Raw genomic sequence first — 18,360 nt, forward strand, 5'->3', positions numbered from 1 at the left:
GGTTAATCACGTCCTAATTAGACTCAAAAGATTCGTCTCACTGTTTCCTCCATAACTATGTAATTAGTTTTAATGTTTATATATATTTAATGCTTTATTTAGATGTCCAAAGATTCGATGTGATGTTTTTAGAAAAAAAATTTTGTGAACTAAACAGCCCCTTAAGGAGTTGCCCCTGTTTTAGACTTTTAGGTGCGTAATGCTCCAAAATTATTGTCACTATAAACAAGGTTAAATTTTAAAACTTTGACTATTAATAACATTAAAATATTTAATTTGGAAACACTCGGACAACACATATAGAGTAAAGAGTATTTTAATAAAAATAAATATTATTTATTTTTTCTGTATATTTTAAAATAGAATCACAATCAAAGATGGATTTAGAATACCGTGTAATCGTCTACTACGATGAGAATTATTAAATTGGAGAATAGAGCATAGTAACTGAACATATTTTACTGAAGAATAGGTTGATGGGTTATGCATTTTTTAGCCTACCAAATGAGCAATCCCTCAAACTAAATCTCAACTTGTCAAGTCATATCAGTTAAAATATAGTGATAAAAAATTATACAAAAATGTTATGGTGCCTAATTAACTATTCTGATAACATAATTAGCTGAATATAAGATGTTTACCTGTAATTAGGGCAATGCATGCATCAGTACCCCACAGAGCGAAAATAAATCACAAGTCACAATCATGTTGTTAGCCGCACAACAATAATGCTCGATTAAGCATACAATCATTTGAAACCTATCTTATTTGTTTGATGAAAAGTTTCCAAGAATATATAAAATCGGCTGGAGTGGAGCCATTCCTTTTTAACGTCCCCATCTTTACAGAATGCACCTACTATGCATCCTATCAACCAAATTGCATCTCTATAGATTCTTCTAACAGTAACTCTATTTGTGAAAAGAACAAGAGGTAATGTTGAAACCACTCCAAGAATAAACTACCCAAAAGAATATTGTTATTTTTATTGTGTGCATCCCATGTGCACTGGAAAGTATGTGGTAATTAACTTTGTTCCCTTGGACCATTCTTTTCCTGATGCTTCCTAAGTTAGGCTTCCATTTGCTTCTGGTTAAAGCAAAACTGGTCCTAAAACACCTAGATTGTAGGCACCACTGGCACTGATTGGGATTAATGAGGTGTGGCTCAGGCCACATTTCACTAATTTATGAGCTCAAATTAGGGGACATTATTGTAGGCCATCAGTGAGTGCCGTGTGTGTGTTCTGCCCTACTCCAAAACGACATGAAATCTTAATGCATTTGCATCTTTTAAATGATTGATAACTAGCTTGTCGCCTGCTTTTTAATGACAAAAAAAGTTGCACAAGTTTTCTTTTTTGATGACCACAAATGCACTTCTTAATAAGTACAATTTTCATTTGAGAGGCTTTCCTTCTGATGGCAGATATGAATTGAACTAGGGCATATATAGAGGAAATGTGTCACATTTTGAAATGACTTCACTAAAATATTTTTGCGTACTACAGAACGAAGCTAGTAATCTATATTTGTATATATTGTAGTTATTCAAATAGTAATGATTAGGATGTTACTTTGGATAAGCAGTATGTTTGTTGTTAACTAATTAGAACAATGTTTTCTTCACGCCATGGTGTGCTGGGGAATCTTTGGTACAGAAGATGAGGATATAACTGACTTTTCATGTCTGTTGTACTACTCATTTCGTACTATGAACTCTTCAAATATTTTGATTAGATTCGAACAACATCTTCATAGTCTCTTGTGGTGATTCCTGAATTCATTCTGTTAGACATAATTCGAGAACATTTATTAGAAAAACACTAAAGTGCTGACAAGCTTGTGCCAAATGGAACAAATGAATGAAACTATCCCAGACATAATTCTGAAGAATGGCCGGCACATGCTATATAGAATTCAGGCAGAAAAAAAAAGTAATTGTGGCAGTTAGAAATAGTAAATGTATTCAGTGGCAATAAAAGAACTGAAAAATCACAAGTATTTTGACCAACTAAAGGTAGGAATGTCATATCTGCTTAATCATAACTGTAAGGTGGTGTTTAGATTGAGAAAATTTTTGGATAAAGTGTCACGTCAAATGTTTGACCAGATGTCGGAAGGGGTTTTCAGACACAAATGAAAAATGAATTTCACGGCTAGTCTAGAAACCGCGAGACGAATCTTTTGAACCTAATTAATCCGTCATTAGCACATATTGGTTAGTGTAGCACTTATGGCTAATTATAGACTAATTAGGCTTAAAAGATTCGTCTCAAGATTTCTTCCATAACTGTGCAATTAGTTTTTGGTTCATCTATGTTTAATGCTTTATTTAGATATCCAAAGATTCGATGTTATGTTTTTGGAAAAAAATTTTAGAAACTAAACAAGACCTAAGTTGCTGGTTGCTCAACATGGAATAAACTTTGCAGGATGCACATGGCAAGATCTGAGATTGTGTTTTCTTTATTCGGTGATGATTTGACCCTCTCCAGAATTTAGTCATTTTATTGGGAGGTTTCTGTCAGATCAAATAAAGATATGGACAGGCTGAAACAGAGCTACTTTGAATCATCATTAAGTAATGTTGGTCCTGGCTAAATAGAAAATTCAGTGATTAATTAAGCTGTTCTTTCAGGCAGGCAGTAGCTACCTTGTTCTTTGTGAGTTCACATACAATACAAGTGAGATGAATCAACCAAGTCCATTGTTCCTGTTTAGTATTATATTATTGGGAGATTTGGCCCCTGATCATGCAGTTCATTACTTCTCATGATCTCACATGCCAGGACAGAGATCATTGAGAAAGAAAGTAAAAATGAATTAAACTAGGCATAGAGATTGAATCAGCCATAGATTGATTCAGTCAAAGCAGCTAGATTATTCAGTTCTCTGATTCGGGAACATCAGTTCTGAATTGCTGGAGTAACATATTAGTGCTAACGAATCATGATTGCTGATTGCTATTGCACATCATGACATGCTTATTTTTTGGATAATTGCAAAATAAAGTTTGAGGAGACCACATAAAGACCCCCCAAAACAAGTAACAAAATGCACTTGTTTGAACTAAAAGCACAATGAATGTACATTACTCAATTATTGATAAAAAAAGTGTTTCTTATAAAGAACATCCAGCCTTTTGAATTCAATACAAAGTTGACGTTTTACAATGTTTTCTCAGGAAATTCATTCATTGGCCAGACATGCTTATGAGCCAAATTTTGATTTTTGAATTTAAATTTGGAGTTGATTTTACAGTTTTTTTTCACCAAAGTTTATTCTTTCAGCCTTGACTTTTAATTACTAAGAATATGTATATAAAATTTTTATTTACAAATTATTTTTGTTTGCAAATATGCCGTTGGATTTTTCCACAATCACCCCCACTGACTATGCTAAGAAATATTTTGCAGATGCACACTACTTTCTCAATTCATCTTTTTTATATTTTCTTCTTCTTTTATATGAGGAGCCGGCTGGAATCAAAGGATCCTGAAATATTCATACCTTCAGTTCTAACCAACTTACAAAGTACTCAATTGATCCGCTGACAGCGATTGCTTTGTGACAAATTTTCCTCCAACATCAGAGTGATAATGAAAGGTAAACGTTGCTTTCGTTGCAGAGTGTGAGTCATCAGAAACTCAGGGGAATGATGGGAAAGTTTCAGCTGTTTCTAGGGGGGGAGATAACGAACAAGAGACAAATATTCAGACCTTTTTATTTTTATTTTTATTTTTATTTCAAACCATTTTTTTAAAAATAAACCATTTTGTAACTTATGGAGATGCCACCATCTTTGCTGTGAGAAGGCAACTATGTTTACGCCGAGTTAATAGCATGCTAGAGGAAGCACTATGGTAACTTCATGTACCAAAAAGTGGACAAATCTAAAATGATTTGCATTTCGTATGAAAGGATCAGCTAAGGCACCTGTCTAGATGAGGTTTTCGTACTAATTTCCCTCATCCAACTTCTAATCTTCATTGAATTTTATCCTCTAAACACTCAGGATCGGATGTTTAACTATTTATCCTATTTTAAGAGCTTCTGGTATATATAAGACTATATATATTTTGTAAGACTATGGTTATGATTAATATTTTATGATGTATAATTGGCTTTACAAATGATTTATTTAATAGAAATTAGTTTTGAAATATGTGCTGATGTTGGTGTGAGTGCATCCGACTAATATAGATCAAGTAGCGATATATGTGCCTAGAAAATATTAGTTTTTCTATTTATATACAGGTGACTTGAGATGAATTTTGATCAATGACGAGTACAAGACTGTGTCTAGTACAGTTGGGCAATCCTATCCATTTTTTACCACACTCCAAACCACTCAACCCGTTACCAACCTTAAACCATTTTCACCCCGCCAAAACCAAACCATATGCAAAACTAACCCACCAAATCCATTTTCATGCAACTCATTAATAGGCCAAGCTCCAATTAGGGGTGGGCATTGTCAGACCAAAGAATTTGGTCTTGGCTTTCAATCTTCAACTAAGGTTGCATTCGGCTGTACCCATTACTAATCCAGATTCTTTCGTTTTCCGCGAGCACGCTTCCCAAACTGCTAAACGGTGTATTTTTACAAAAAATTTATATAAAAAAGTTATTTTAAAAAAATCATATTAATCTATTTATATTTTTTTAATAATTAATAATTAATTAATTATGTATTAATCTATTACTATACTTTTTGTGCCGGATAACCAACCTCTCCTTCGACCCACGCCGAACGCTGCCTAAATATTGGTCATTGAAAACCTAGTACATATCGGTCCTGAGAAATAACAACACCAAGTAATTCTGTCTCGTTCTTAATCATGACCAAAAACCGGCGACAATTTAGTAGATGCAAAGAATTTATATGAATCTTCAACAATTTTTTGACACAAAAATTTTAAAAGAATGCAAGCGTGAACGAGCAGAGCAGAGTACGGTGGTGGCCTTACTAGGGGGATTAGGGCGTGAAAAATTAGTGTGCTCTCTTTATAGAGCCGAGTGGGTTGGGGGTTGTATTTGTGGTTGCTTTGCTTAATTCGGTCTTTTCCAAAAGGACTAAGACCAAAATAAAATTCGGTTAATCACTATCTGAAACCGAATTTCTCGGTTATTTTCAGTCGTCGGGCTCCATCTTTACGGTTCGGTCTGTATATTTCCCTCCGTATATCAACATCCAATTCTAAGAACAGAGAGCAATAACAACATAAGAAAAAGTGGTTAGAAAATGTTAATAAAATATATATGGATGATGAAATATAAATGTTTAGTTGGAGTGACACTAATATAAATAGATAATCTATTTTGGATGGTCATTCGAATGATAATATATATGGATAATATAATATAATATTATGTTAAAGTGATATCCGATATGAATAGAGAATCTATTTTGGATGATCATCTAAATGATAAGAGCAAGCTTAATAGTATAGCCAATTACTAACTCCAAATCATCTATAGTCAATCTAATAGTTAATTCATGCAATAGTTATATACAAAATACTACACTATTAATATCTGGTCCTACTTGTCATACACATATTATGTCTTGGAGTCTATGATGTGGCTGGCTATAACTCTATAGCTCGCTGCCCTTCTATCTTCTCTTTATCTTCTTAAAAGATATTTATAGCTAGACTATAGTTTGCTATTGTATTTGCTCTAATATGAATGATTAAATTTGGATAAACTATTAAAAATGCTCCTAACTGGTCCAGGTAGCTCTGAGATGATGTGAGGGTAAGAGCAGGTACAATAGGAGGCTATAAGCTAACTATAAACATATTTTAAAGAGATAAGAGAGGAGAGAAGAGAGGTGGACTATTAATTTGTAGCCAGTTGTATGTATATGACATATAGGACCATGTATTGATGTGTTGTAGGTAACTATTATATAAATTGACTATAGATGAATTTGAAGCTAATAGTTAGCTATATTATTGAACTTGCTCTTAACTACAATTGCACTGTACCGTACATGCCGGCCCCGAGAGCAGTTCCTAGCTAGGCATCTATAGGGCATAGATACTAGTAGTAGTTATGTAGGCAGACAGCTGATTATGGTACTAACCTGAATGTCCCTAGCTCTTTAGGATGTGTCCCTAGCTCTTTAGGATGCGTTTGGTTCAATGACGAGTGGGTTGGGTTGGTTTTATTTTTGCATTGTAGGATGGGTTGGTTTCATTTTTATGTTTGGTTGGATGGATGGGATGGATCCTGTTTTTTGTTTGGTGGAAGGAATGAGATGAGATGGGTTGGACCTGTTTTTTTTGAAAGGATGAGATAAGATAAATGTTATCTCTCATATCCAAAATAAAATATTAAATACTAGGATTAATATATAAATAACCTAAAGTAATTGAATGTATATTTATACCAGTAATATATTTTAAATAAATTTAATAAATAAAATAAACATCACTATGTGCGTCATAGTTGTTCCCACCGTTTTGGTGGGATGGGTTGGACCTAAATTTGGAAGGAATATTTCTCTCCTGGGTCCAACCCATCCCACCCATCCACCAACCAAACAGGGTCAGGGATGAGTTGGCTCTGTCCCAACCCATATCATTCCTGAAACCAAACACATCCTTACTTTCCCATCATTTCAGATCAAAGCATTACTATGTAATAGTATTAAGTAGTATTTTGTAAGTTCCTCTAATAATTATAAGTCATATGTTCCGTTGGATCCAACGGATCTAACTTTTTTATAATACATTGATAGTATGTGTAATAAAAGTTTTATAGGGGTAATATTAGAACTAAAATATATAGCATAATGATAAACTTGTGTGTCCTATATCATGTTAAAATAGATGAATTGGAAAATATTTCTCACCATGTTTTAAATAAAATATTCAATATACTTATAAAAATACATAGTTAGATTAAAATTTTATTATACTCTACCAGTAGTAGAAGGTACCACACTACCACAACGGTGCCTCAAATATTAAAGCGTAAAGCCAATGATGAAGAAAACAAAAAAAAAAAGCACTCCATGCAAGGTTTCATTAAATAATATAACATATATGTAAAAATAACGATGTGACACAGGAAGATTTATGAGAGAGTGGGATGAAACTTGATGTATATGTTTACCTAGACCATAAAAATGAATTGAAAAAATAAAATATTGTTGAAATTGGTGTGTTAAAAGTAATATACAATATATGTTATCTTCTGCTCTCTCCGTCCCATAAAAAAACAAACTAGTGTTAAACGTGACCCATTATATTTCTAGAAATCTGAATATTCCTCTATCCAAATCAAATTTATTATAGTGATGTGTCATGTCTAATGCTAGATTTAATTAGATTTAATTTTTTAAGGACGGAGAGAGTAATAGACGAGAGGATAGGGTGAATATATAAAATAGGTGATGCATACAGACACTGTTTGTAAATCAACTAGGGGAGGGGTGGTCCTTGGGAGTGATAAAGCATGCAATGCAAATGCAATACGTACCGCATAGTATACTAGCAGTAGCAGTAGCTGGAGAAAGAGGGAGACAGAGCACGCGAAATCATGATGCAGCCAAAGCCCAACAAATAAAGCCATCGATCGAATCGGTCCCGGAGAAAGCAGCAGAATTAGGCAGCAGCAAAGCCGAAGAAAGGATCGATCAGCCAGAAAAAGAAGAAAGAAATGCAAATTAAGGCGGCGCGACGTACGAGGCCGAGGATGCTGCTTCGTTGCTTGCACACTTTGCGCTCCCTGCCCCTGGTTGGTTCACTGGTTCTGCACTTCCAACTCCGGTCTGGTTGTGAATGGCATTTTTTTTTTATTTTTTATTTTAAAAATATAAAGGTATTTTTGCTTTCAAAATTTGCAGAAATACCATCCTCATGTTCTCTAGAAGTTGTTTTTTTTAATTTCAAAAGACACCGGGATGATTCACCACACTTGCAAACGAAATAATTTATGAATTAAACTTTTATATACATATTCTTAGCAATATAAAAGTCAATGCTGAAAAATAAACTTCGATAGAAAACCAAAAATCAACTCTAAATTTAAGATTAAAAATCTAAATTTTGACATATAAGTGTAAGGAGAATCGAAAAGATGGGGTAACCTTCTTATAGAATAATAAATACGACGTGATAGCCTTGAATTCTCCAACGGTATAAGAAAGTTTATAAGTTATTGTGCCTTGTTGAGATCTATAGCACTAATACAGGGCTTGTCTCTGTCGTAGCTCCTTTGTTATGTTGATAGCAGATTTTGTAGAGAATGTTTTTCAACCTCTGAATGATTTTAAATGAAAAGGTTATCAATTACAAACAGACCTCGAGATCTTGAGTTCTATTGTGTTTATAAACTTTATAAGTATTTGGCCCTTCTTGCCCTCAAGGATGGCGGGAAGTTGGTAAATTAAAATGTTATCCCTAGCACTAAGGAATGTACATTTTCTACATGACATTTACCACACTATAAGAGAGTAAAATTTTGAAACAAAAAAAATTCCTTCGGGGTGGGAGGAGTATATTTCTACAGATGATGAAAATAGAAATATGTTTTTGTGATCTTTTAAAAAATAAATAGAAAAATACAAACATTTCACCATGAGCAAGGCCATTCAACCGTTAGTCTACAAGTTCCTCTTAGAGTTACTTCAGATAAATGAATTTTACAAGATTTTCATAGAAAATTGTTCAGTTCTCTAAAATACCCATGAAATTTCTCCAAACCGAATAGGCTCTTATGAGTATCTGAGTGAATGGAGAACATGCAACATAAGCTGAGATCACGTCATAGGCATATCTATGGGATGGTCCAATAGCTCTGTGACTATCCAAAAAATGTCCTAGTATTGGGCCCATTTATATAAGAAAAATAAAATAAAAGCTTATATGAGGAGAAAAAAACTACTTTATTAGTATATCATGAGGTACTTTTGATCAATTCTTTACGTACATTGAATATTGATATTTTACATTTGCGGTATTTTAAAAAACTATATATAAGTTGAACCACCCATACTCAAAATCCCACATATGTAGTCGACCACATTTCTCTTCCACACTACAACGTGTGGCTAAAGTGGTGTCTTCAGTATATACATCAATTGTTTCTATTTCCCATTTCAGTCCTTAATTAGTTTCTTTAATTTATAGGGAGCACCAATGTTTTACATAAACACCATAAAAATCCAAAAAAATATATAATCCCTTCCCTATTTCTATCGCTCCCTCTCCTCTTTGGCGCAGTTGTGCTCTCGCTCCCTTCCTTTGCTAAAGCCGCTTTCATATTTCTTATCTTGATCAGATCAGGCGTTGTCACTTCTCCTTTTGGTTGGGGTGCCACCGCCATCCCTAGATACAACAAGCACATGGTTATATGTAAAAATTGAGACTCATAAAACTATGTCTGTAAAAAGTTTAAGTCACGTCTGCCACTGTCCATGCTAATAGATTATTTGGCTTGGAGAAATTTTGTCAAAATTTTAGAGTAACTAAACCATTTCATATGAAAATCCTACAAAATTACTTTTTGAAGGAACCCAAACTCAGGCCTGATCTTGTGTAGTGTACTAACAGGAATGATAGCTTATTTTATCACTTGATCGAAGATCTTTCTAGCTATATTATACTCGAAGTGCTACCAATGTCCTATAAAAACTTCATTTTTTCTTATTTTATTTGTCCCGCAGATATTTTATCTTTTTAGTCATCACTGCATTGAAATTTAATAAAGCATAAAGTAGTAACAAATATACTTTACAAAAGTAAGGAGAAAAAAATGTATATACATTGTGATTATTAAAGTGTGGACAAATACATTATAATTTTTTACATTAAGTACTTTGTATTATCAGTATGTACTAATTAAAGATAAAAACGTATATATTTGTGAGGAGGGCGTGCGTGTTTTTTTCACCGTCCTCTCAAGGACCGAACCTAAGTTGACGTACACGACGCACGGCAGACTTACAAAGCCACTTAATTAATTACGCATTTTTTTTCTTCTCGCGCAATTATATCAATAATGTTTGCATCCTCTACCTACCTACCATTACGGGTAGCGTAGACTGTAGAGTCAGCCAAATCTTATTTATGAGATCATTATTTCTTCTTTTGAACGAACATATTTAATCAGCGATGGTTTTCTGGCCTTAGAGCAAGATCAATAATATAGCCAACTACTAGCTTCGCTTCAATTCATCTATAGTCAATCTAATAGCCAGTTCATATAATAGTTACTACAAAACATCAATACATAATCCCACATGTTATACACACATTTTGTCTTAGAGCCCGTGTGCAGCTGGCTACAAATTAGTAGCTCACCTCTCTTCTCTCTTTCCTCTTATCTCTTTAAAATATGCTTATAACTGGCTTGTACTTGCTCTTATAATACTGCTAACTACCAGTTTGTCAGTGACCCACATTTATTATAAAAATTATGTGATCGGTGGGCATGATATAAATTCAATTCTCCGTTAATTTTCAAGCCTTTGGTGGAGTGTCCGTTGCATATAATTAGGGTGGACGTACCTAGATCGATCCATAGATAATCAGTGGCCAACAATTAAATAAATAATTTAATGATGTTAAAACCCTCTCAAAAAAGAAATACGTACAATTAGTTGTGAGGAACTATGTAGCCTAGGTGGGACTACATAATTAGTGCTACATTATTACATATATATATATATATATATATATATATAAGTAGAATATATTTCACATCGATCGATCATTTCCCATGAATTTATCTTAGTGAACATAATTGATTATATTTATGTGTGCAAATTAACAGTTAACACAAGAGACCACCCATGCATCGAGAATTTATGTGTTCCAAGTTGGTTTTTGTGGCAGGTGATCGACAATTAACGTAGCGTATAGATGTAGAATCCAGCAACGTATAAGCGACCCTCACATTACTTGTTTCCATTAATTAATATCTACATGTGGCTACCTTCCCCGGCCGTGGATAGATAGATATGTACTGCTGCATTGCGTTACTCCAATTTGTGAGATATTTAGGACAAGCAAGCACTACTATTTATGTATGAACTCATCGCGCATTAGAGGTGATCACATGGAGTCCTCGAGAACAGTATTACATAGGTTGGGTTATAGGGTGTGTTTTTGGGTCAGACGAAGATAAAAGATAAAAATTATCTGATTTTTTTATAGTTATTTCATGGTATAGAGGATAAAATTAACTACAACAAAGTTCAAAATCTACTTTAAGAAAGTGAGATGAATAACTTCTGTATGAAGTATTTTTATAAAAATACACCGTTTAGCAGATCCAGGTGCGTGCGCGTAAGAGCCGAAGAATAATTTGGAAAAAAAAAAGAAGGCAGACCATACTCGCTGATCCTTTCTACTACAATATGAGGCATGATTTGAATACAGTGCTCACTACTACCAAACATAATTTTTACATATAGACAAAATAGATTTTCACATGCGTTAGACTAATGGCATGTGAGTAAAGGTGTGTGTGCAAAGCTCTGATTTTCACGGGCGGACCTTTAGGAGACTCACCTGTGAAAATATTTTCTCGCACAAAAAATACAAATAAAGATTCAGTCCTGCATAAATTTGCAATATAATTTCATGAAATTTATAAATTAACGGTATAAATCTAGCCACGAAAAGAAAATTGATGAATACAACAATAAGCAACATACGTACACTCTAGATCTACACGGTCGTTGATATTCTCACCTATACTGCACTGCTGCCATAATAAATCCAACCATACCAGATCAAGGTAAAGACATCAGAGGAGATGGTCATCATACCTTATTACACCATCCCTTCCCCCCTAGCCATCATAACTCTTTCATGACGTCATAGATGCCGCTATTGATCCGCTACTTCCATGACCGTTAGCATTGTCAATGCGTCCAAGGTTGTCGCCGCCACCAGATAGGCCCTCCTATTGTCGCTAACCATGGTAGCTATTGGCTCGATGCCCTCCGTCACCAGATCTGGTGCACTCGAGGGCATTGCCATTGCTTGAAGCATGCAAGCCCACTCTCATTGGATCCTGTGCGCCCCAAAGCTCGTCGCCACCACGGGATGCACTCTGCAATGGAGGCAAGAGTGGAAGAGACAAAGAGGCGATAGAGGCAAGGAAAGGTGGGAGAGAGGCAACAAAACGAGAAGTGATAATGAGCTTGTAGGTGTCGGCTGATCTTTTTTATATTTCATCATAATTATCGCATATGGTGAATCTAGGTGTATCGCATGTTAAAATATTGCTTTTTTAACACGTGGACCTATTGAGAGGTTTACATGAAAAAATCGACTTTCACAAATAGATCTTAACCGGAGACACTCTTTGTGGTCTTTTTTTCATCATGTATGTAAAAATGGGGTCTTTACGAAAATGGTTTTTAACCGTGGCTATGCCATGCAAATAAAATCCACAAATTTATAAAATATATATGATAATATTAATTTTATAGTAATTGATAGTATTGTAAATGAAAGAATAATGGTCAACGTATAACGTTAGATAACGCGCAAAAACTAATAGATTATACATCTTATTTTCCTAGCAAAATGGAGATCGAGAGTAAAATGTGAAGTAGAGTAGTAGTACCTATGTTTGATATTGTAAAACTTTCTAGCAATGGCTAAATTCATCTATTGATGAACATATACAATTTATATATATGTCTAGATTTATTAGCGTCCATATAAATTATTTAGAAAAGGATAGAAAATCTATTAAAATATTTTGAAACGGGGGGAGTACGTACGTACTCCTCGACTCCTTGTTGAGACGTAATCTGAAGTACTGATGGAGTAATTAAAACTGATGAGAAAGAATTAACCCAGCCCACACGCGTGTAATATATACGGTCGTCGTACAATGGGTTTGCGTTGAAACTCCAATGTGTCGGCGCCGCTCGCTAGGTCATGGGATCATCAAATAAGGTCTCATACATGTGCGTGCATGCGTGCGAGCAATCCAACCACACGCGCCAATGCGAACGTAGTACTAATCATGTAATCATGTCTACATATAGTTTACCCGTATATTACCTTAATTAATTACCTCTCATGGGTAGAGTACTATTCCAACTGATTCCAAATGTACTCAAGAGCATGTACTATGCTACCCTCTAAGACAAGCTCTCTCAGATGTAACGTATGATTAAACGGTAAGATTAAACGGTAAGGTAAAAAGGATAAGAGAAGAGACGAAATGAACCACTACTCGTGTAAGGAGTAATATCTCTACGTAATGCTAGAGAAAAGGAGCAAGAGAAATAGTAGTAGGTTGGCTAATTATTGGTTGAGTGGTTTATATAGACAAAAATAGAGGTGGCATCCACCTCTATTATAAAAGGAAAATGTTGCACATACAATCTTTTCTTCCAATATATCTTGGTATGATAAAATATAACGGTTTGGAGGATATAGAGAAACATAACGGTGGTCATGGGCCCTAAAGCCTAATTAGGTGAGAAACGTTTTATCGTTTAAACATCACACAAAAAGTCATCGTACATATAACCGTGCTGATTATAAAACATGCTCAAGTCCCTTTACCTTTTTCGTAAGACTGCTTGGATTTTCAGAATATCAAAAATTTTGTGGATGTTGTGACCAACTAGTGGTAAAACTATAGCTAATTTTAGTATAGAAAAATGTATCAATTAGTGTAGTGATTCCACACGATATTGGTTTTATAGTTGTCAATGGATATAGTTTGTGGGAAACTTCAAGGCTCATAAATGATCAGTGGTCAACCATGTACCCGTCTTTTAACTTGATTTTTCTCAGATTTTTACTCGGTTTTTGTGTGCACACTTCCTGAACTACTAAAGAAATGCATTTAATTTTGCAAAAAGTTTCAATAGAAGTTCATCATCCTACCTTTCCTAAATAGAATTTTAACTTTATAATAGTTAATTCCATTGTTTTCATCATTAAATAGCTATCACAAAAGATAAAAAATCTTTCATCTCAATATAGTAAATACAATGGTAAGTGCACTAGAGAAAGTATTATAAGCCTTTATATACTATATTAAAAAAACCATAAAGGATTAAGCGATGATGTGAAGGAGAGAGGGGGTTGGGCAACCTCTCATGCAAGAGGCAGGTTCATAAGGAAATCCTACGGAGTATTATTAACTCAACAAAAACTTGAACGCCGTCTCTTCGTTCGTCTACTGCTTGGACACGTGCTCCTAAGTTGCATGCAATATTTTCTAGAGAAAAACGGCTTGCATTGGTTACATGCAACAAATAATATAAGACATAAAAAAATAATGTATTAAATATTGTATAGACAAACAAGTAGGCTATCCATTGTACAATTTATCTATTTAGTTGTTTATGTATATCAAATAGACAACTGTTGTCTATATTGTTGTACATGCTCTTAAGAGAGTAGGATATACATGTTAGTAGTGGTAATTAATGCCACTACAATAATAGTACAAGATACCTACCAAAAAAAACATCTCTTCACGAGCTCAAAACTAAGTACAAAGATTAGTGAAAGAGCGAACAAATATAACAATATTAGAGTTTATGTATTAGAGGTGATGTATTGTTAGTGCTGCATCTTGCTCTCTCCATTCAAATATATAACCATTTCTAGAGTGTGATGATTAAGAAATTATGTATAAATGATTAGAGAAAAATATTCTAATTGGTTGAGGGAAGAATGTAAGCCAGAAAATTAAATAGAGAATTGTTATGGTCGGTTGAAATGATGAGATAGGTGGAGAAATAATGGAGTAATTAATACGATGGGTATGAGAAATAACGGAGTAATTAATGATGGGTATGAGAAATAACGGAGTAATTAATGATGGGTATGAGAAATAACGGAGTAATTGATACTAAAATAGCATATATGAATTTAGAGAGGGTAGCCATCTATATTATAAAACTTACTTTGGTACACATATTGATGTCCTAAAACCACATACATTTGATATGTGCGCGTAAAGAAAAATATGTGAGCAAATTTCGTGGCTTCATCTTCATGGAAGATCATCAAACACAGAGATAAAACTGTCACTATCGTATATTTACAAGTATAAGTAATACTCTATGTTTACATAAAAGATTATAAAAATATAGAGTAGATGTTAAAATCAACTTTGTTTTTTATATTCTAAAATATTTTGGATTTACCTAGATTCTTATATGGATCTATATTATATGTGTGTATAATTTATTATTTAAATTTATTAGTATCCATATAAATAATAGAATACGTGAAACACAATGTAATACTATATAATCCATCCCTAGATTTCATTGAAACATTGGCGTGTTCGTCATTCACAATGGAGCATAGTATGTGTTTTATAAAAATATTATATAAAAATGTTTTAAAATTATATTAATTTATTTTTTAAATTTACAATAACTAATACTTAATTAATCATATGCTAATAGTTTTGTTCGTTTTACTTGCAACTCCGAACGCAGCCGACGTCTTCCCCGTCCCAATCATCTAGAAAAGATTAGTAGAACCACACGAGTTGAACAGATGGAGGTTTACGCATAACGCATGCATATTGTCAAAAACGACTCATGTAGCTACCACACCTTTGACTAGGATGGTCCCACGTGGAGGCTGAGATTGACTGCCTGTTTGTACACACTGGCCAGGTGTAGAGGCAGGCATCCAGTCAGCATCGGGTGCACAGCTACGTACTCCTCCTATTTTATTTTTATCTGATGACATTAATGTTATCCACATTTTATCATTTGTCTTATTTAAAAATTATATAACCTTATTATTTAATTTATTACTTAAGTATGATTCATAATTTATATATTTGTAAAGTTTTTAAATCAGATAAACAATAAAATATAAATTCAAAAATCAACAAACCATAAGAACAAGTGTAATAGCATGCTATAAGTCAGCTAAATGGTGAGGTAGAGTAGAGATGTGAGGAGAGAGAAAAAGCGGACCGTAAGCTCACAGCCAACTTGGGCACAAGAACATAAATCTATATGAGCGAGACAAGTATGTCATGTATTAATAATAAAAAACTAACTACTATAGATGGACTAAGAGAAGACTATTAAGAGTCTTACAATTGACTTACTCGCTATTCCCTTCGTCCCAAAACAAAACAATTTTTCAGCTTTTAGATACAATATTTGACTCCTCGTCTTATTTAAAAAAGTTTTACGATTAACATTTTTGTTTTTATTAGATGATAAAAGATGAATAATATGTGTGACTAATTTTTTTACAATTTCTTAATTTTTTTAAAAATCAAACGGATGATAAAATACTCAACACGAAAATCGAAAGATTACCTTTTAATATACGAATGGAGTATATCATTGGGGCATGTACAACAGTGAGACGATAGCCGTATACATACATCCACGTTAGATTAATCATCTTACGTGGCATCATTAATTCAACAAAAACTTGAACATCGTCTCTTTGTTAATCTGCCGCTTAGACACGTGCTCCCAAGTTGCATGCAATATTTCATATAGAAAAACAACATACATTGGTTGTATGCAATAAATACAAGATATAAAAAATAATATATTAAATGTTATATAGATAAATAAGTAGACTATTCATTATATAACTAGTCTATTTGACCTCGGTTATATATAAGTATCACATAGTTAATGGTTGTCCATACCGTTATAAATGACCTCTTAGCCTTGCTCTAAAGTTGGACGGGATACTGCATATACAGTATAGAGGGTGCCGGCGGCTGCTCAGCCGGATGCCGACACGGCGGCACGGCCACCGCCTCAAAAGCCGCGCGCGCAACTTCCTACGATCGAGTAGCATGCAGCAAGGAGCTAGCATAGGGAGAATGTCTCTCCTTTTGTTTTAGCTGCTATTTAGATTAAAAAAATTTTTAGAAAAAATGTCACGTCAAATGTTTGAATGAATGTCGAAAGGGGTTTTTAGACACGAATGAAAAAACAAATTTCACGGCTAGCCTAGAAACTGCGAGACGAATCCTTTGAGCCTAATTAATCCACCATTAGCACATGTTGGTTACTATAACATGTATGGCTAATTATGGACTAATTAGACTTAAAAGATTCGTCTCAAGATTTCTTTCGTAATTATGTAATTAGTTTTTTTGTTTATCTATATTTAATACTTTATTTAGGTGTCTAAAAATTTGATACGATATTTTTAGAAAAAATTTTGAAAATGTGCGTCTTCATCAAGGACTTGGCACTGTAAACCTCGTTAGTGCGGTCCCTTCTGCTGGCATTTTTTCACCCTCTTTCTAATCACCTCTTCAGTGTCGACCTAACTAGCTTGCTTGTTTCTACCTGCACTGTTGCCTCTTGGTACGACATGGTTTGATAGGATTAGAAGCTTATTCAATTTGGTCCTCCATGTTTTTATTTAAATGATTGCTAAAAAAATCTTCTTCATATATCATACATATTACATCATTCACACCACATCTAACTATATTTTATTGATATATCTATTATTTAAGAAATAATAGATAGTATATGAGATGGTTGAGCTGCGGGATATACTCTTAATTTAGCGTTAGCCTTCTCAGTACATGCTTTCAAGATTTTTTATTTTTATTTTAAAAAAATTAGCGTATGAGAGGAATCTCTTACATAAAAGGTAATGCACACGAGAAGCTATGTAACCTACTAAAGATTATTTATATTAAAAATGACTATACAAAGAATATTGTACGTAGCATATGACATATAAATTTTATGAAAAATAGTAACAAAAAGTTTTGAAGCTTGTACACAAACTTCTATGTTGTGTAAAGAGGTTGCCCAATAAATTTTATAATCTTTTGAAATTTCTAACATAGTAAATCAATTGTTACCCTTGTACTTCTACCATCACACCTTTTATATTCTATTTAAAGACAAATGACATATTGTAGAACAAATTATAAATTTAGTGATATATTATAGGAAGTGATAATGTTATAGTAAATAACTGAACCAAGACAAACTCAGTGACATATAATAAATATTTTCTTATTTTAGTAACAAGGAAATGATCTCTATCGTAAAAAGTTTATTCATAAAATTATTTAAAACAAAACTAAAAAGAATTTTATATGACAATAAAAATATAATTTCATATGCCAAATCTAATAAAATTTGTATATTATTCGATAATGATTTTGAGGTACAACTAAGTACCCTATCTGGTTGGTTCAGTGCAAAAAGCCCGAGCCCCACTAGGCCTAGATATTGAAACTCAAAAGCCCCAAAAAATCTAAAATTTATAAATAGTCGAGAAAATATAGAAAAAATGTAAAAAAAACCTAGCCTAACTCGAAAAGTGCAGGGTTTGAGTTGGCCCAGACTTTGTTTCCTAGTGGATTATTGAGTTCGGGCCAAGTTTTT

This window comes from Oryza brachyantha, chromosome 8 (genome assembly GCF_000231095.2).
Source record: "Oryza brachyantha chromosome 8, ObraRS2, whole genome shotgun sequence".
In the NCBI taxonomy this organism is placed as follows: Eukaryota; Viridiplantae; Streptophyta; class Magnoliopsida; order Poales; family Poaceae; genus Oryza; species Oryza brachyantha.